Source organism: Pinus tabuliformis, chromosome X, assembly GCF_031772625.1.
Source record: "Pinus tabuliformis cultivar Carrire ecotype Pingquan chromosome X, CPIR1, whole genome shotgun sequence".
Classification (NCBI taxonomy): domain Eukaryota; kingdom Viridiplantae; phylum Streptophyta; class Pinopsida; order Pinales; family Pinaceae; genus Pinus; species Pinus tabuliformis.
This window is the reverse complement of record NC_142308.1, coordinates 1,385,807,768-1,385,821,412: the sequence shown is the minus strand read 5'-3', so window position 1 is coordinate 1,385,821,412 and position 13,645 is coordinate 1,385,807,768.

The window sequence follows — 13,645 nt, the reverse complement described above, 5'->3', positions numbered from 1 at the left end:
GATTTATTAAACAAAACCCCCCATCAATAGAGGTAGGACCATCAAAGCTAACAACACCAGTTGCTGGTAAGCCAACAATTGAGGAATTGGAAGAAAAACAAAGAAAGGGACAAAAATCAACTTTAATTGAAAGGCAAACTTTGTTAGCCGGGGAGGTAAAAATAAAACAACAACCAACAACAGCACGTACTTCAGGAAAACAAAAAGAATCTGTTAAAGAAAAAAAACCCATTTTTGAATCTATAGATCAACCTATCTTTGAACAACTTGAACCTCAAATTAGCATTGAAACAATTGAAATTATGGCAGAAGAGGGACATTGATCTGTTATTCTTACTCTTGAACAAAGACTTGAATATGAGAGGCAATAAAGAGAGTGGAGAAGACAAAGAGAGGAAGAGGAAAAACACGAAAATGATAGAAAAGGAGAAGAGCATAGGAAAACGCAAGAAGATGGTGGTGATCAGGAAACTACTTTTGGCTTTCCAATAGTGGATACAACTGCAATATTAGGAGAAGATGTGAAAATGAAAAATATTCCACATTATGTATTGCCGAATTTTTATGGAATGTCAACATAAGATCTTGATTCCTTTATGTTTGAATTTGACATCTTATGTAGAACTTATGGACACACTGATGACATACAAAAACTTCGCCTCTTCCCTGCTACATTGAAATCAACAGTCTTAAAATGGTTCATGGGTTTAGGAGAGCAAACAATAGTTTCTTGGGATGAAATGAGATCTATCTTTCTGAAAAAGTATCAAGCCTATTGTAGACCAAGGGACTCCAAAGAGGATGTGTTCAGAATGACAGAACAAGAAGATGAGAGTCTAGAGGAATACTTAGAAATATTTGCATATAATCTACAAAAATCCAAACAACACTCTCTAAATCAAGAAAACATTTGAACAATATTTCTCAAAGGAATAAGAGATGAATATCTTGAAATTCTAAATGCAATGGGCAAAGGTGATATTTCAAACTTGCCATTTAATGAAATCGTTGATTTGCGTCAAAAATATTCTAGAGGGAGATCAAAATCCGGAAAGAGAGATGTGAGTTCAAAAGTAGCAAAATCAACAACAGGAGGAGTAACAAGAGAAGAGATAGGAAGCTTGTTAGAAAACTTCAAAACTGATCTCCTAAGTACATTAGGAACTCAAGTAGATGTTCTGAAAAAAAATAAGAAGAAAAAATAAGAAGAACAAAAATTAGAAATCTTTTGTTCCAAATGCAGGAAAAAACATGCATTAAGAGAATGTCCTTTGGATGGTGTTCAAGTGTGCCGTCTTTTTATAGAAAATCATTCAACAAAAAATTGTCTAAGGTTGAAGGAATTACAAATGAATCCAATGGATGAAGTGCAAGAAACAAAAGGTTTCTATTATGTGGCACCAAGAAGACCTTGGCAACCAAGGATTCCTTAACAAAATCTGAAACAATTCCCTCAACAAAACTATCCATATCCACCTCAAAATTATTGGAGTACTCCAATGCCATGGCAAGCTTGGCCTCCACAACAATATCCAAACCAACCTGCACAAGTTTGGAGAGGATATGGTTATGGAAATCAACCACCTCAACAATACCAACAATAATACCAGCAACAATATCAATAGCCATTTCCATACCAACAATATCCACAATCCATGCCATTTCTGCAACAAAATTTTGCATATTCATTATCCATGCCATTTCTACAACAGAATTCTCCACCAGTACTAACACAACCACAAAAATTATAGCTGCCTTCAAACCAGCCCAGACCAACTCAATTACCAGCCCAACCAGTGGCAAATCCAAGTAATAAAATGGATAAACTTGCATACAATGTAGAAGAAGCAACATATTTTCCAACATATTCTATTCTTCCCATAAATGATGTCAATTTAAGGTCTGGAAAGGTGCTTAAAAAGGATTCTCCTCCAATCATAAAATAGCCAAATGAGCAAGTAGAACAACCTGAAACATCACAATCCAAAAAACAAATTTAGAAAGGAAAAACTATTATAACTCAAACACCACCTTATCTTGAGAGGTTAGTAGAGAAACAAATTGAAATGACCCTTCTTGAATGTGACATTTTGGATGAATTGAAAAATGCTTATGTAAAAATTCCTTTATTGAAAGAAATCAAAGAGATACCAATATATGGTAAAAAAATAAAGAAATTATGCATTAAGAAAACTGGTAAAAAGAAGAAGGATCCTACTACAATCCAATTCATTGGCAAATTAGCAAGTCTAAAACAGCAGTAGAAAAATATATTGATCCTGGTATCCCTATGGTTACTATTTCAATAAATAATTTCTCAGTTCCAAACACATTAATAGATTTGGGAGCTGTTATAAATGTAATGGCTATGGAGAAAATGAAGTATCTACATTTAAGCAACATTAGATCAACTTCTACAATCCTAGAGTTAGCAGATAGATCTAAAGTTGTACCAAAAGGAATACTAGAAGATATTACAGTCTCTTTGGATTCATGGGAGTATCCTGTTGAATTCCTCATCTTGCAGCCAAAAAAAAATTTGGGAGGACATCCTCTAATCTTAAGCAGACCATGGTTATCCACTTTTCATGCCTTTATAGGATGCATATCTAGAAGTATGATTATTGCACATGGAGATAAATGGAAACACATTACACTTTATTCACCTGCACAATCACCTTCTTTAGAATCAATGCTTGAAGAACAAGAACAACAACAAACTAAATCAATTCTAAGTATCAATCAAGTTTTTAACCATAGATAAGAAGAAGAGAATGGGGATTTAATGGATCTTTTCATCTAAGAACCAAATATTTCAGAGCAGCTTAGAGAGATTCAGTATGAAGCTACAAGTAATCTTTTGAACCAATGTTTTCAAGAAACTTGTACAATCCAATCTTTGCGGAGCTCCTTTACAAATGTTTTTCTTGTAAACACAATCAGCAATTCGACAAGAAAAACAATTGAGATATATCCTGGAATACATTTGAACATTGGTAATCATTTTCAATCGTCATGAGAACAATACGTAATTGCATTATTACAAAAATATTCAAAAGATTTTTCCTGGGATAATATAGATATGCCAGGAATTCATCCCAACACATGTATCCACCACATCTATATAGATGATCAGATTAAACAGTAAGACAACCTCAAAGACGAATGAATCCCATGATGAAAGAAATAGTGAAGGAAGAACTACAGAAATTGATTAAAGTTGGGTTCATCTATCCTATTTCAGATAGTTAGTGGGTTTCTCCATTGGTAATTGTACCAAAGAAAAATGGGAAGTGGAGGATATGTGCAAATTACCGGGAATTAAACAAAGCAACATTAAAAGATCATTTTCCGCTACCATTCATTGAACAGGTTCTAGACTCATTAGCTGGAAAGAAATTTTTCTCCTTCCTAGATGGGTTTAGTGGGTATAATCAAATTAGAATAGCAACAGAAGACCAAGACAAAACAACATTCACCTGCCCATGGGGAACCTATGAATATAATGTCTTGCCATTCGGATTTTGTAATGCACCTGCAACTTTCCAAAGTGCAGTGCTTACAATATTTTTTGATCTAATCCATTAATGTGTAGAATTATATATGGATGACTTCACGGTATATGAAAACACATATGACGATTTCTTAAATAATCTAGAGAAATTTTCAAAACGATGCATAGAAATAAATTTGTCCTTGAGTAATGAAAAATGCTACATGTTGTTAATAGAAGGCATAGTTTTGGGACACCATATTTCCTCCTTAGGAATTATGGTGGATCCAGCTAAAATACAAGTCATTGTGAATTTAATGCCACCTACAACTCAAAAGGAGGTAAGGAGTTTCCTGGGTTATGAAGGTTACTATAGACGATTCATAGAAAACATTAGTAAAATAGTCCAACCTCTATTCAAGTTGTTAGAAAAGGATGTTGAATTCCAATGGACAAATCATTATCAAAATGAATTTCAGATATTGAAAGAAAAACTATCAATTGCATCCATTCTTGGAGGATCAAACTGGTCTCTGCCAATTCATATTTCAATAGATGCATCTGATACTACCATAGGTGCATCACATGGACAGAAAGAAAACCTGTTCAATTATGAAATATACTACATAAGTAAATACTTAACACCTGCAGAATTGAAATACACAGTCACAGAAAAATAAATGTTATTTGTAGTACATGCAGTAAGTAAATTCAGGCATTACATAACATGATACCAAGTATTCATTCATACAGACCATTCAGCAATCAAATACTTAATGAACAAATCAATAACAAATGGGAGAATAACAAGATGGTTACTGTTAATGCAAGAATTTAACATTACAATTCAAGGTCGGCCAAGGAAAGACAATCAAGTGGCCGATTTTATTTCAAGATTACATTCACCCAATGATCCAAATCCAGTTGTAGATAACTTTCCAGATGAACATTTGTTTGCAATAATAGTAAAAACACCATGTTTTGCAGACATAGCAAACTATCTATCTTCTGGAAAATTTCCAACTCAGTTTTCAAAGAAACAAAAACGAAAAATCATTAAATAAAGCTCTAGATATAGTTGGGTAAATTGTAATCTATTTTATACTGGTTCAGATTGAATAATAAGAAAATGTTTGAGAGAAGATGAGATATTAGAAATCTTGAAAGCATGTCATGATGAACCCTATGGTGGTCATTTTGTAGACAAACGAACAACCTACAAGGTGCTGCAATTGGGCTACTACTAGCCAGCAATCTTCAAAGAGTCCAAGGCTTATGTCAAGCGGTGTGACAGTTGCCAAAGAGTAGGGAGACCAATAGTATCAGATGAGATGCCACTTAAACCACAAGTTCTTATAGAACCATTTGAGCAATGGGCTCTAGGTTTTGTGGGACCACTAAATCCACCATCAAATGGAAAGAAGTACATCCTGGTATGTACAGATTATGTAACCAAATGGGTGGAAGAAAAAGCACTCACAAAGGCAATAGAAAACACAATGGTCACCTTCATCTTTGAGGAAATATTTGAAAGATATGTTGTGCCTAGACAAATTGTAACTGATCAGGAATCACATTTTACTTCAAAACTTGTTTGGGATCTTATGGAAAAGTATAAGATAAAGCACTGGAAATCCACTCTATATTATCCTCAGGCAAAGGGATAGGTGAAAGCAACAAATAAAGTCCTAGAAAATATAATGACCAAAACAATACAGCTAAGTAGGAAGGACTGGTGAGAAAAGTTAAGAGATGCACTATGGGCAAATAGAATAACATGGAAAAAAACAACTGGATTTATTCCATACCAGTTAGTGTATGGAAAAGAAGTCTTATTGCCCATAGAATTTCAGATACACATATAAATTGGCAGCAGAACTAGGACTAGAGTTGTCTGAAGCACAGCAGTAGCGGATAATGGAATTAAACCAACTAGATGAACATCGACAGCTGGCAATAGAACACACAACATTGGTACAACAACAATGAATGAAATGGCATGACAGATTCATCAAGAACAAAACATTCAGCAAAGGAGACTGGGCATTACTGTTCGACTCCAAATTCAAAGATTTCAAGCCCAAGTTCACAACACACTATTTAGGGCCATATGAGATAGAGGAAATCTTTGATAATGGAGGTGTTGAAATCAAAACAATTGACTAGGAGTCTACATCATTTTTGGTAAATGGACATAGGCTCAAAGTTTACAATAGACCTATCAACAAAGAAGAATTCATGAAACAACTGATACAGGAAACATAACTGGAAGTAATGGCACAACAAAGCCATGTATCTCTGAGTACTACAGAAGAATTAAAAAAAAACAAATAAATAAAAAATAAAGAAATAAAATTAAAAACAATAATAAAAAATAAAAATAAAAATAAAAAGTTTGCTAGTGAAAACCAGGAAACTGTCACTATGCAAACAACAATTCATAGACGAAAAAAAAATTGTTTTGGACTCTATGAATTCACACTTTCTTGTTCTACATTTATAACAACTTTGTTTTGCAGAAAATCCTCCATAGAAGTATGACTTGAGGACAAGTCATTAGATAAGCAAGGGGGAAGGTTGCACAAGAAACTTAGTTGTGCAGTTGAATTGACGACGGAACTTGTATTGTTCACAGTTGGGACCTAAAATATTTTTGCAACCAATGTCAGTTGGGACTTGAAATATTTTGGCAACCAATGTCAGTTGGGACTTGAAATATTTTTGAAATTGATGACAGTTAGGGACCTGAAATATTAAACAACATGTATATATTGCATGAACCTGAAATGTTAAAAAAGCATGTATACATTGCATGACAATAGGGACCTGAGTTATTATGAAACAATTGTAGAGGGACCTGAACGACAAACCGCAATTCAAGAACCAGAATCAATGAAGAATGTTAGAACAAGAAGCAGAAATAAACTCTATATTTCAGTCTATCTAGGACATTTGATCAGAAGACCTCATCCAATATTGTCAAAGAACAAAAGACATTATCCAATATTGTTAGGGAAGTAGAAGTATAGTAACATAATTTTGCTCTTGTAAATTCAATTTTTTTTTTAGAAATTTTTAGTCTTTGTTAAAATTGAGATTAGTACCTGAGTGTATATTTTCCATTCATTTCATTACCTCCACCCATTATCCTAAGTATCATCTTACATTTATTTATGTACATCCTATAACCTTCATATTCCATAACCTATGTACATCCTATATTCATTTCATATTCATTTCATAACCTTAACCCTAAGTCTATAACCCTAAGTATTTTTCCTCAAAGAAAAAGGGATTAAAAAATGCAATGAGATGGAACCTGCACAAACAAATAAAACATTAGTACCATGGAGATAATTTTAAACATGACCTAGGTGGTCATTTTAAAATTATAAGATATATTGTATAACAAAAAAATATGCGCATTATGAAATATGTTGCAAGAAATACAAAATCGAAATGATCAAAGTAATAACCTTGTCATAACACATAAAGAAATGATATTAGTACTATATGCATGGTGTAAGTTATAATGGCAAATATGAAATGATAAGCAAGCATATGGTAATACGATGGGGGTAAGGTTATTATCCTTTCAATAAATAGCAAACATGCGCATTATGGAAGCCATTAAATCGAAATGATTTATGGGTGTATGGTTCATATAATGGAAACACAATGAAAAGTGAAGAACGATGAATATAAGTAGCTATGGGTAGTGGCGAAGGTGTAAAACAAAGTCCTGAATCATGCCATCGACGATGTAAGTGTGATGGTGCAAGGTTATTATTGGTGTGGCTACAAATATAACAAGTCGTATGTCTGGTGGTAATGTATTACAAGCCCAACGCAAACCTTAATGAATTCAATCAAGCAAATGTGACAGTGACCAATACGTTCAACATACAAAGAACTGGTGCATTGGTATGTGAAGGATAGCCATGACTGGTACGTTGGCATGTAGAAGGACAACCATGACCAAATTGAAAAAATCACTGCAATAAAACGAAGGAAAGATGAATTTGAATGATGAAACATATAGTCTGGAAAATATCATTACAAACGGCTCCATAAGTGGCGACTGGTCAAAGGGATAGACATATGGAATCACCCAATAGAAAATGTTTACGGATTATCAGTCAAATCATGGCAAACAACTGGAAATGGTCAAGAAAAAAAACTCTTTCAAACAATAAAACTCTGAGTGCTCATAAGACCATTTTCAAAACCATTCTACGATTACTATTATGCATTTGTCTACCATCATAGCCATTGAAGGCTCTGGAGAATAGTAGCAAGGGGTTAAGAGCGTTAAAACATTTTTATAGCGGAGGTAAGGGTAGAAATAGAACGTTGAAGCCATGGAGAGATAAGCAAGGTAAATCGACGGAGGAAGTGTAGCTAGTTGCCAAAAATCTCATGGAAAACTTAAGGTAAGCCAAGATTTTATTTGTTTCTATTTGGATTAGGATTGCAGAGGAAAGGTTGGGATCCCTGTCACTGATTCATTTGCTAAGACTTCCTGTCTTTTAATGAATTTTTCTATTTATGCCACTATTCATTAAACTGAGGCGTTCAAAATGCAGATTGAATGAGTTAAGGATAACATGGAGCGCAGCTAAGAGGTCCATGAGTCAAGCATACACAACCATTCCACAAGCAGCCAGGTATACTCCGAAAAATCACCAAGTCTTCAGTAAAAATAGAGGTTTATAAATAAAGTTCAAATGCAAAAATGCTAGGTTAATAAAATTGTGACATAGCTGGAGATAAACATTTTGTTAACTGTAGGAGGTAGCAAAACGAAATCAACTCAGTTGTGCATGATAAATCTTCCACGAGAATTCAAAATAGAGTCCGTTCATAAATGTTGAATGCATGAGATAAGGATTTTGTGTAGAACTGAAACATGTAGTTTTTGTAAAATGAATAGCCAACTCATTTACAACTACACCTGTACATATGTTTTTATGATCAAGTAGTGTGATAAATAACCAAGTTTTAGTTTCATGCATGAAGGAATGGGTCAATAAAAACAGAGTATTGGGTTTAATTTGGAAGATTTGGGTCTATATTTGAGTGCATTGATTATCATATGTTTATTGTATCAATAGTGCAATGGTTTATATGAGTCATTTGAACAATGAGCAGAGAAGTTTTATATGTTAATGCAATGTTGTATATTGGCCATTGAGCAATGAAGAATCTCTATTGTATAAACAATGAAAAGCTAGAGATTGGTTATTGAGTAGTAGTGTATCTTGGTGATTGAGTAGAAAAGTATTGTATGATGATTTATTCTGAGATTATATTAAAAAAACAAAAATTATAACATGATTTTTGTTTTCTTATATATGCATATTTCAAAACTGAGTACAGTTTTTCAGAGATGTATAAGGGAGAATGATCTAGATTTAAATAGGAACACAACAAAATACAAAGATAAACATATACATAAATATGCAATGAAAATAATACTTCATTTCATTAATGGAAAATACTAAAATATGCTTACAACCATAAATGGAAATAAACCAGCTAGGGTGATGGTAGCTTATCTCTGAGAAGAAATGTGGTGGCTACATGCCCCTAAACTATCTTACAATGAGGTTTGAAGGCCTATTTATTGTTGAGAAACAATGGAAAACCCTTAAAATCTCAAAAACTAACCCTAGAAGATGAAACACCAAATTGTGGGCCCCATTTTGGGTAAGTTGGTACATCAACTTCCCGAGGTCGTAACTTTGGCACCCAATCTCCGTTTGACACGTACAATAGATCGTTAGAAAGATCTATCCAAGCACTATAACTTTGAGAAGAGAAACATTGGTCCATGGACTCATGTTGCTCCCATATTTCCCAAAAAATATCATTTAGGGCCTCAAAACGGCTCCGGCAGTTCAGGACCCAAAAAACTGCTAAAAATAGTAAATTGTGCTACAATTACAGAAACTAAAAAGCTGAAAGAGACAATTATGGGGGTCTATATGGGATAGGTGGGTGGCCACCAACATCCACCTGGATCAGAGAATGTTTGATTGCGTGAACAGAATAGGGTATTGAAACAGAGACAGTGTTGCTGCAAAGAAAGAGATAGAGGCCGAAATAAATTGTTTTAATTATTGAAGAAAGAAGGTAAGCTTCTATGAAATAAACCAGAAAATATTTATTTTATGAATCATTACTTGTTAATTTTCATTATAGAGGATGAAGTTAATGACAACAGAAGCTTATATTCAATGGTTTATAGAGACAATGACAACAAGGATAGAGCCAAGATTCCAAATAGAAAACTAGAGGAAAGAAACAATAGAGAAGCTATATCGGGCAGGGCTCATAGGTTTCTTGCAAATATTTAGTGGCCACAGTGAAGAAATAACAATGGAATTTATAAAAAATTACACTTAGGAACAAACAAGAGTAGGAAACATAATAATTCTCGTAACTCAGTAATTCCTTTCACAAGCATTGGACCTCCCGATGATAGGAGAGAATTACCATAAGGATTTGCATTTCAAGGAGAAAACGTGGACTTTCCTCCTTGAGAAAAATAGAAAGGGAACTTTTGATAGGGCCAAAGGTATACCCAGGGAGTGGTTCAATGAACCATGGGGAGAGCTGGTTTTAATTATACAAAAATTACTCAAGCGTGATAGGGGATACAGTGTTGCACATCTGTATCACATCAGACTACTACAACACATTAAGGGAGAGGTTAAGATTAACCTGCCATATTTCCTCTTTAGAAGCCTCCTAAAGATGATAGAGTCAGTCAAACATGAACATAAGCCAAGAGAAGCAAAAATTTATCACCAAGGGTTGATAAAAATGTTGGTAGAATATCAAGTAAGATCACAAGGGATGATTTGGAGGGAGTTTTTGAGCAAAAACCAGTATAATGAATAGGTCATTGAGGAACAAAACAAGGTAGAGTAGGAAACTAGGGGGATGATGAGCTCACCTTTTTATCCCAGAACTAGAGCCAAAAAGCAAACCAATACAGTCATGCATGAAAATGAAATATCCATCATGTCCATTCCTAGGAGGTTTAGGAACAAGAGTCCAGCTGAGATAAATAGCAGGGATAAAGAAGTACAGATAGTAGACACATGTTCAACAGAAAAATAGGCAGAGGATAATATTGAGAAAGAGGCATTAGAGAAATATTCCTACTATGATGATGTAGCAGCAACATCATTTGTGAAAAACACACAAGAGCTTGAAAAGGAATTACATTTGAGCAAGATTAGAGAGTTAACAGACCAACTTGAAATAAGCAAAATTTTGGAAAAGCATTTGAAAGAAGAAAACAAAGCAAGTAAAAAGAATAATGCTAAGTTGGTTAAAGAAAATGAAAAGTTAACTGAAGAAATAGGAAGGTTAAAAAGAAAGAATGATCTAATCTGCAAGCAGGCATTCAAATGGCTCAAGGAGAAGAACATGTGGAAAGCTAAACATGAGAAGCAGAAAGTTAAGGTCACTCTATATAGAGAAGAACATAATATAGGTATGGAATATTTGATAAAACCGACACAACAACAAGCATCAGGGTCTGGAACTACATCACATCAGGGGTCAAGAGATCAAAAAGGAAGTAGCAAGCATGAGGACATGCTTGATGATCAGCAACGGGGAGATGTTGGCCCTCAATTTTGGTCTATTTTTGCTTGAGGAAACTTACTTAATCCATATATTTTCCATCGATTTTCCATTATATCTATCCCATTTTGATGTATTTCATGTATATTCAGGTATTTAATTTTAATTTTTCAAATTATAAATTTTTTATGAAAAATTGATTTCACATGCAAATTTTGACAGATTTAGAAATTCCCGTAATAGCTATGTGGATGACATGCTTGCAGGACACTTGAGATCGAGTTAGATGCATGGATGGATAGCTTGGGAACTAGGACTAAACTAATTCCACTTGGTTCGGTCAGGACAAGCTTTATTAGGCACGGTCAATGCTGGTCAAACATGACTAGTCACCTAGAAAATCCCTAGGAAATAAGGCAGTTTTGAGATTTTATGGGATTGACCATATTTCTTAGGGTGGATTGTATGAGTTTGACTTAGATAGGTGGATATGAGTAGATATGATTGTTAAAGATACTATAGATCAGTTTGTTTAATAAAACTTCTATTTAAGCCAAGACTTTGATGGCTTATGTATGTAACTTTTATATAATTTTATGTTGAGACATTTGGGTCTTGAAGATTAATTTGAAGAACTTGTTCTACTTTCATTTTGATGTTCATTGATGTGGATGAGTGGCTGAAGCTTTATCTTTTTAAATCAACTTCAAGTGTGCAAAGAAACAATGGAGGACCCCCACTCCAAGCTAAGTACACTTCATTGTTAGACTAGTTTCATTTTCCATAAACTGGTTATCTTAGAACTTGTTTATATGCTTTGTTTCAGATTTTCTTGTGAATTGATGTGTGATGATTTATATTATTGGATATTAGTTTGTTTATCATTTTAGTAAGATGGGATAACAAAGTGTTCAAGTTGAATTCCGCTTCTGTTAAATTGATAGATCAAAACTAGGCTTCTCCTTTGTTATATGCAAGCAATTTTTCTTATGTATTTTTCAGTTTTCAAATGATAGCATAGTGATGAACGAATTGTGATGGAAATTACCAAATATCTCTTAAGTTAAGAGTCTCCTTGATTGTTGATTTATGCATCTTAAGCTATTGTTAATTCATAGTTTCTGATTTCTATTCATCAAGTAATAATTGAGAGAGAAGAACACAATTGGACCTCTTAAGTTAAGAGCCACTTCATCTTTCTTTCATTGCAAAAGTGAATTAGAAATTGTTAATGTAGGCTTATATTTGTAATATGCACTTCTTTAGTTTTGAAAAACTCATCTTTTAAGCTTGACTATACCGAATATCCATATATTGTGGAATGGCCTCCAAGTTTTACAAACCTGGATTGATAAAGAATACTTGTGTTAATTTGTGTGAATAAATTAGCTCAACAATGATTCCATCATGGTTGTGGTGGACAGGTTGAAAAAGGTAGTGCACTTCATTCCAGTGAAGTCTACTTATTCAGCTAGTGATATAGCTTAGGTCTTCAATAAAGATGTGGTTATATTGAATGGTGTTATGGATAAGATTGTGTCAAATAGGGATGCTAAGCTCACTTCCACATTTTGGAAGGAGTTGCTTGCAGGATTGAGGACAAAGTTGGCCTCTACTACAACTTATCATCTACAGATAGAGGGATAGACGGATAGGGTCAAGAGGATATTGGAGGACATGTTGAGGATGTATGTGGTGTATCAATAGAGGATATGATAGGATTACATTCTGTTGATTGAGTTTCCTTACAATAATGGATACCAGGAGTCCTTAAGGATCTGTCTATTTGTGGCACTATATGGTCGGAGTTGTAGCACTCCCATCAATTGGAGTGATCAAGTGAACATGGTATTGATTGGATCAAACATGGTCACGGCATAAATGCAATAATGAATGTAGGCAATAAAGAGGAATCTAAAGGCAACAAAGGATGTGCCAAAAATTTATGCACATCATAATAAGTTTTTTAAGGAGTTTCCGTTTGGAGAACAATTGTACTTGCACATCAAGTCGAAGAAGAGCTCCTTAAGGATTGTATCATATGCCACTAGTAGCGTATGGACTTACACTACCTCTGATAGTGAAATTCCATGATGTCTTCCATGTTTCATTGCTTAAGAAGTATGTTTAATATGTTGATCATGTGATTGAATGGTCTGTATTGTAGTTGGAGCCCGAAGGGGAATTCAGGTTGGAACCATAGTGTGTTATATAGAGAAAGAGGCTCATGCTCTGGAACCAAGCAATCGATCAGGATAAATTGCAGTGGAAGCACTCTGGGCCTAATGAAGCTAAATGCGATATGAGGATGAGGTGCGGGCTATGTATCCTTCCTTATTTGCTAGTTGACCAAATTTCCTTGATATATGTTTTGGGTATATGTTTTGGTGTGATGTTTTGGTATATGTTCATATGTGTATGGATGGAAATACCTCCATGAGATGTTTTATAAAGCTGCAATAAGTGGTGTGGGTGTCATATCATTATGGTTGTCATGTTGTTACGATTTCATGTTGGTTTTCTTCTCAGCATATTGATTATTATAAATATGCA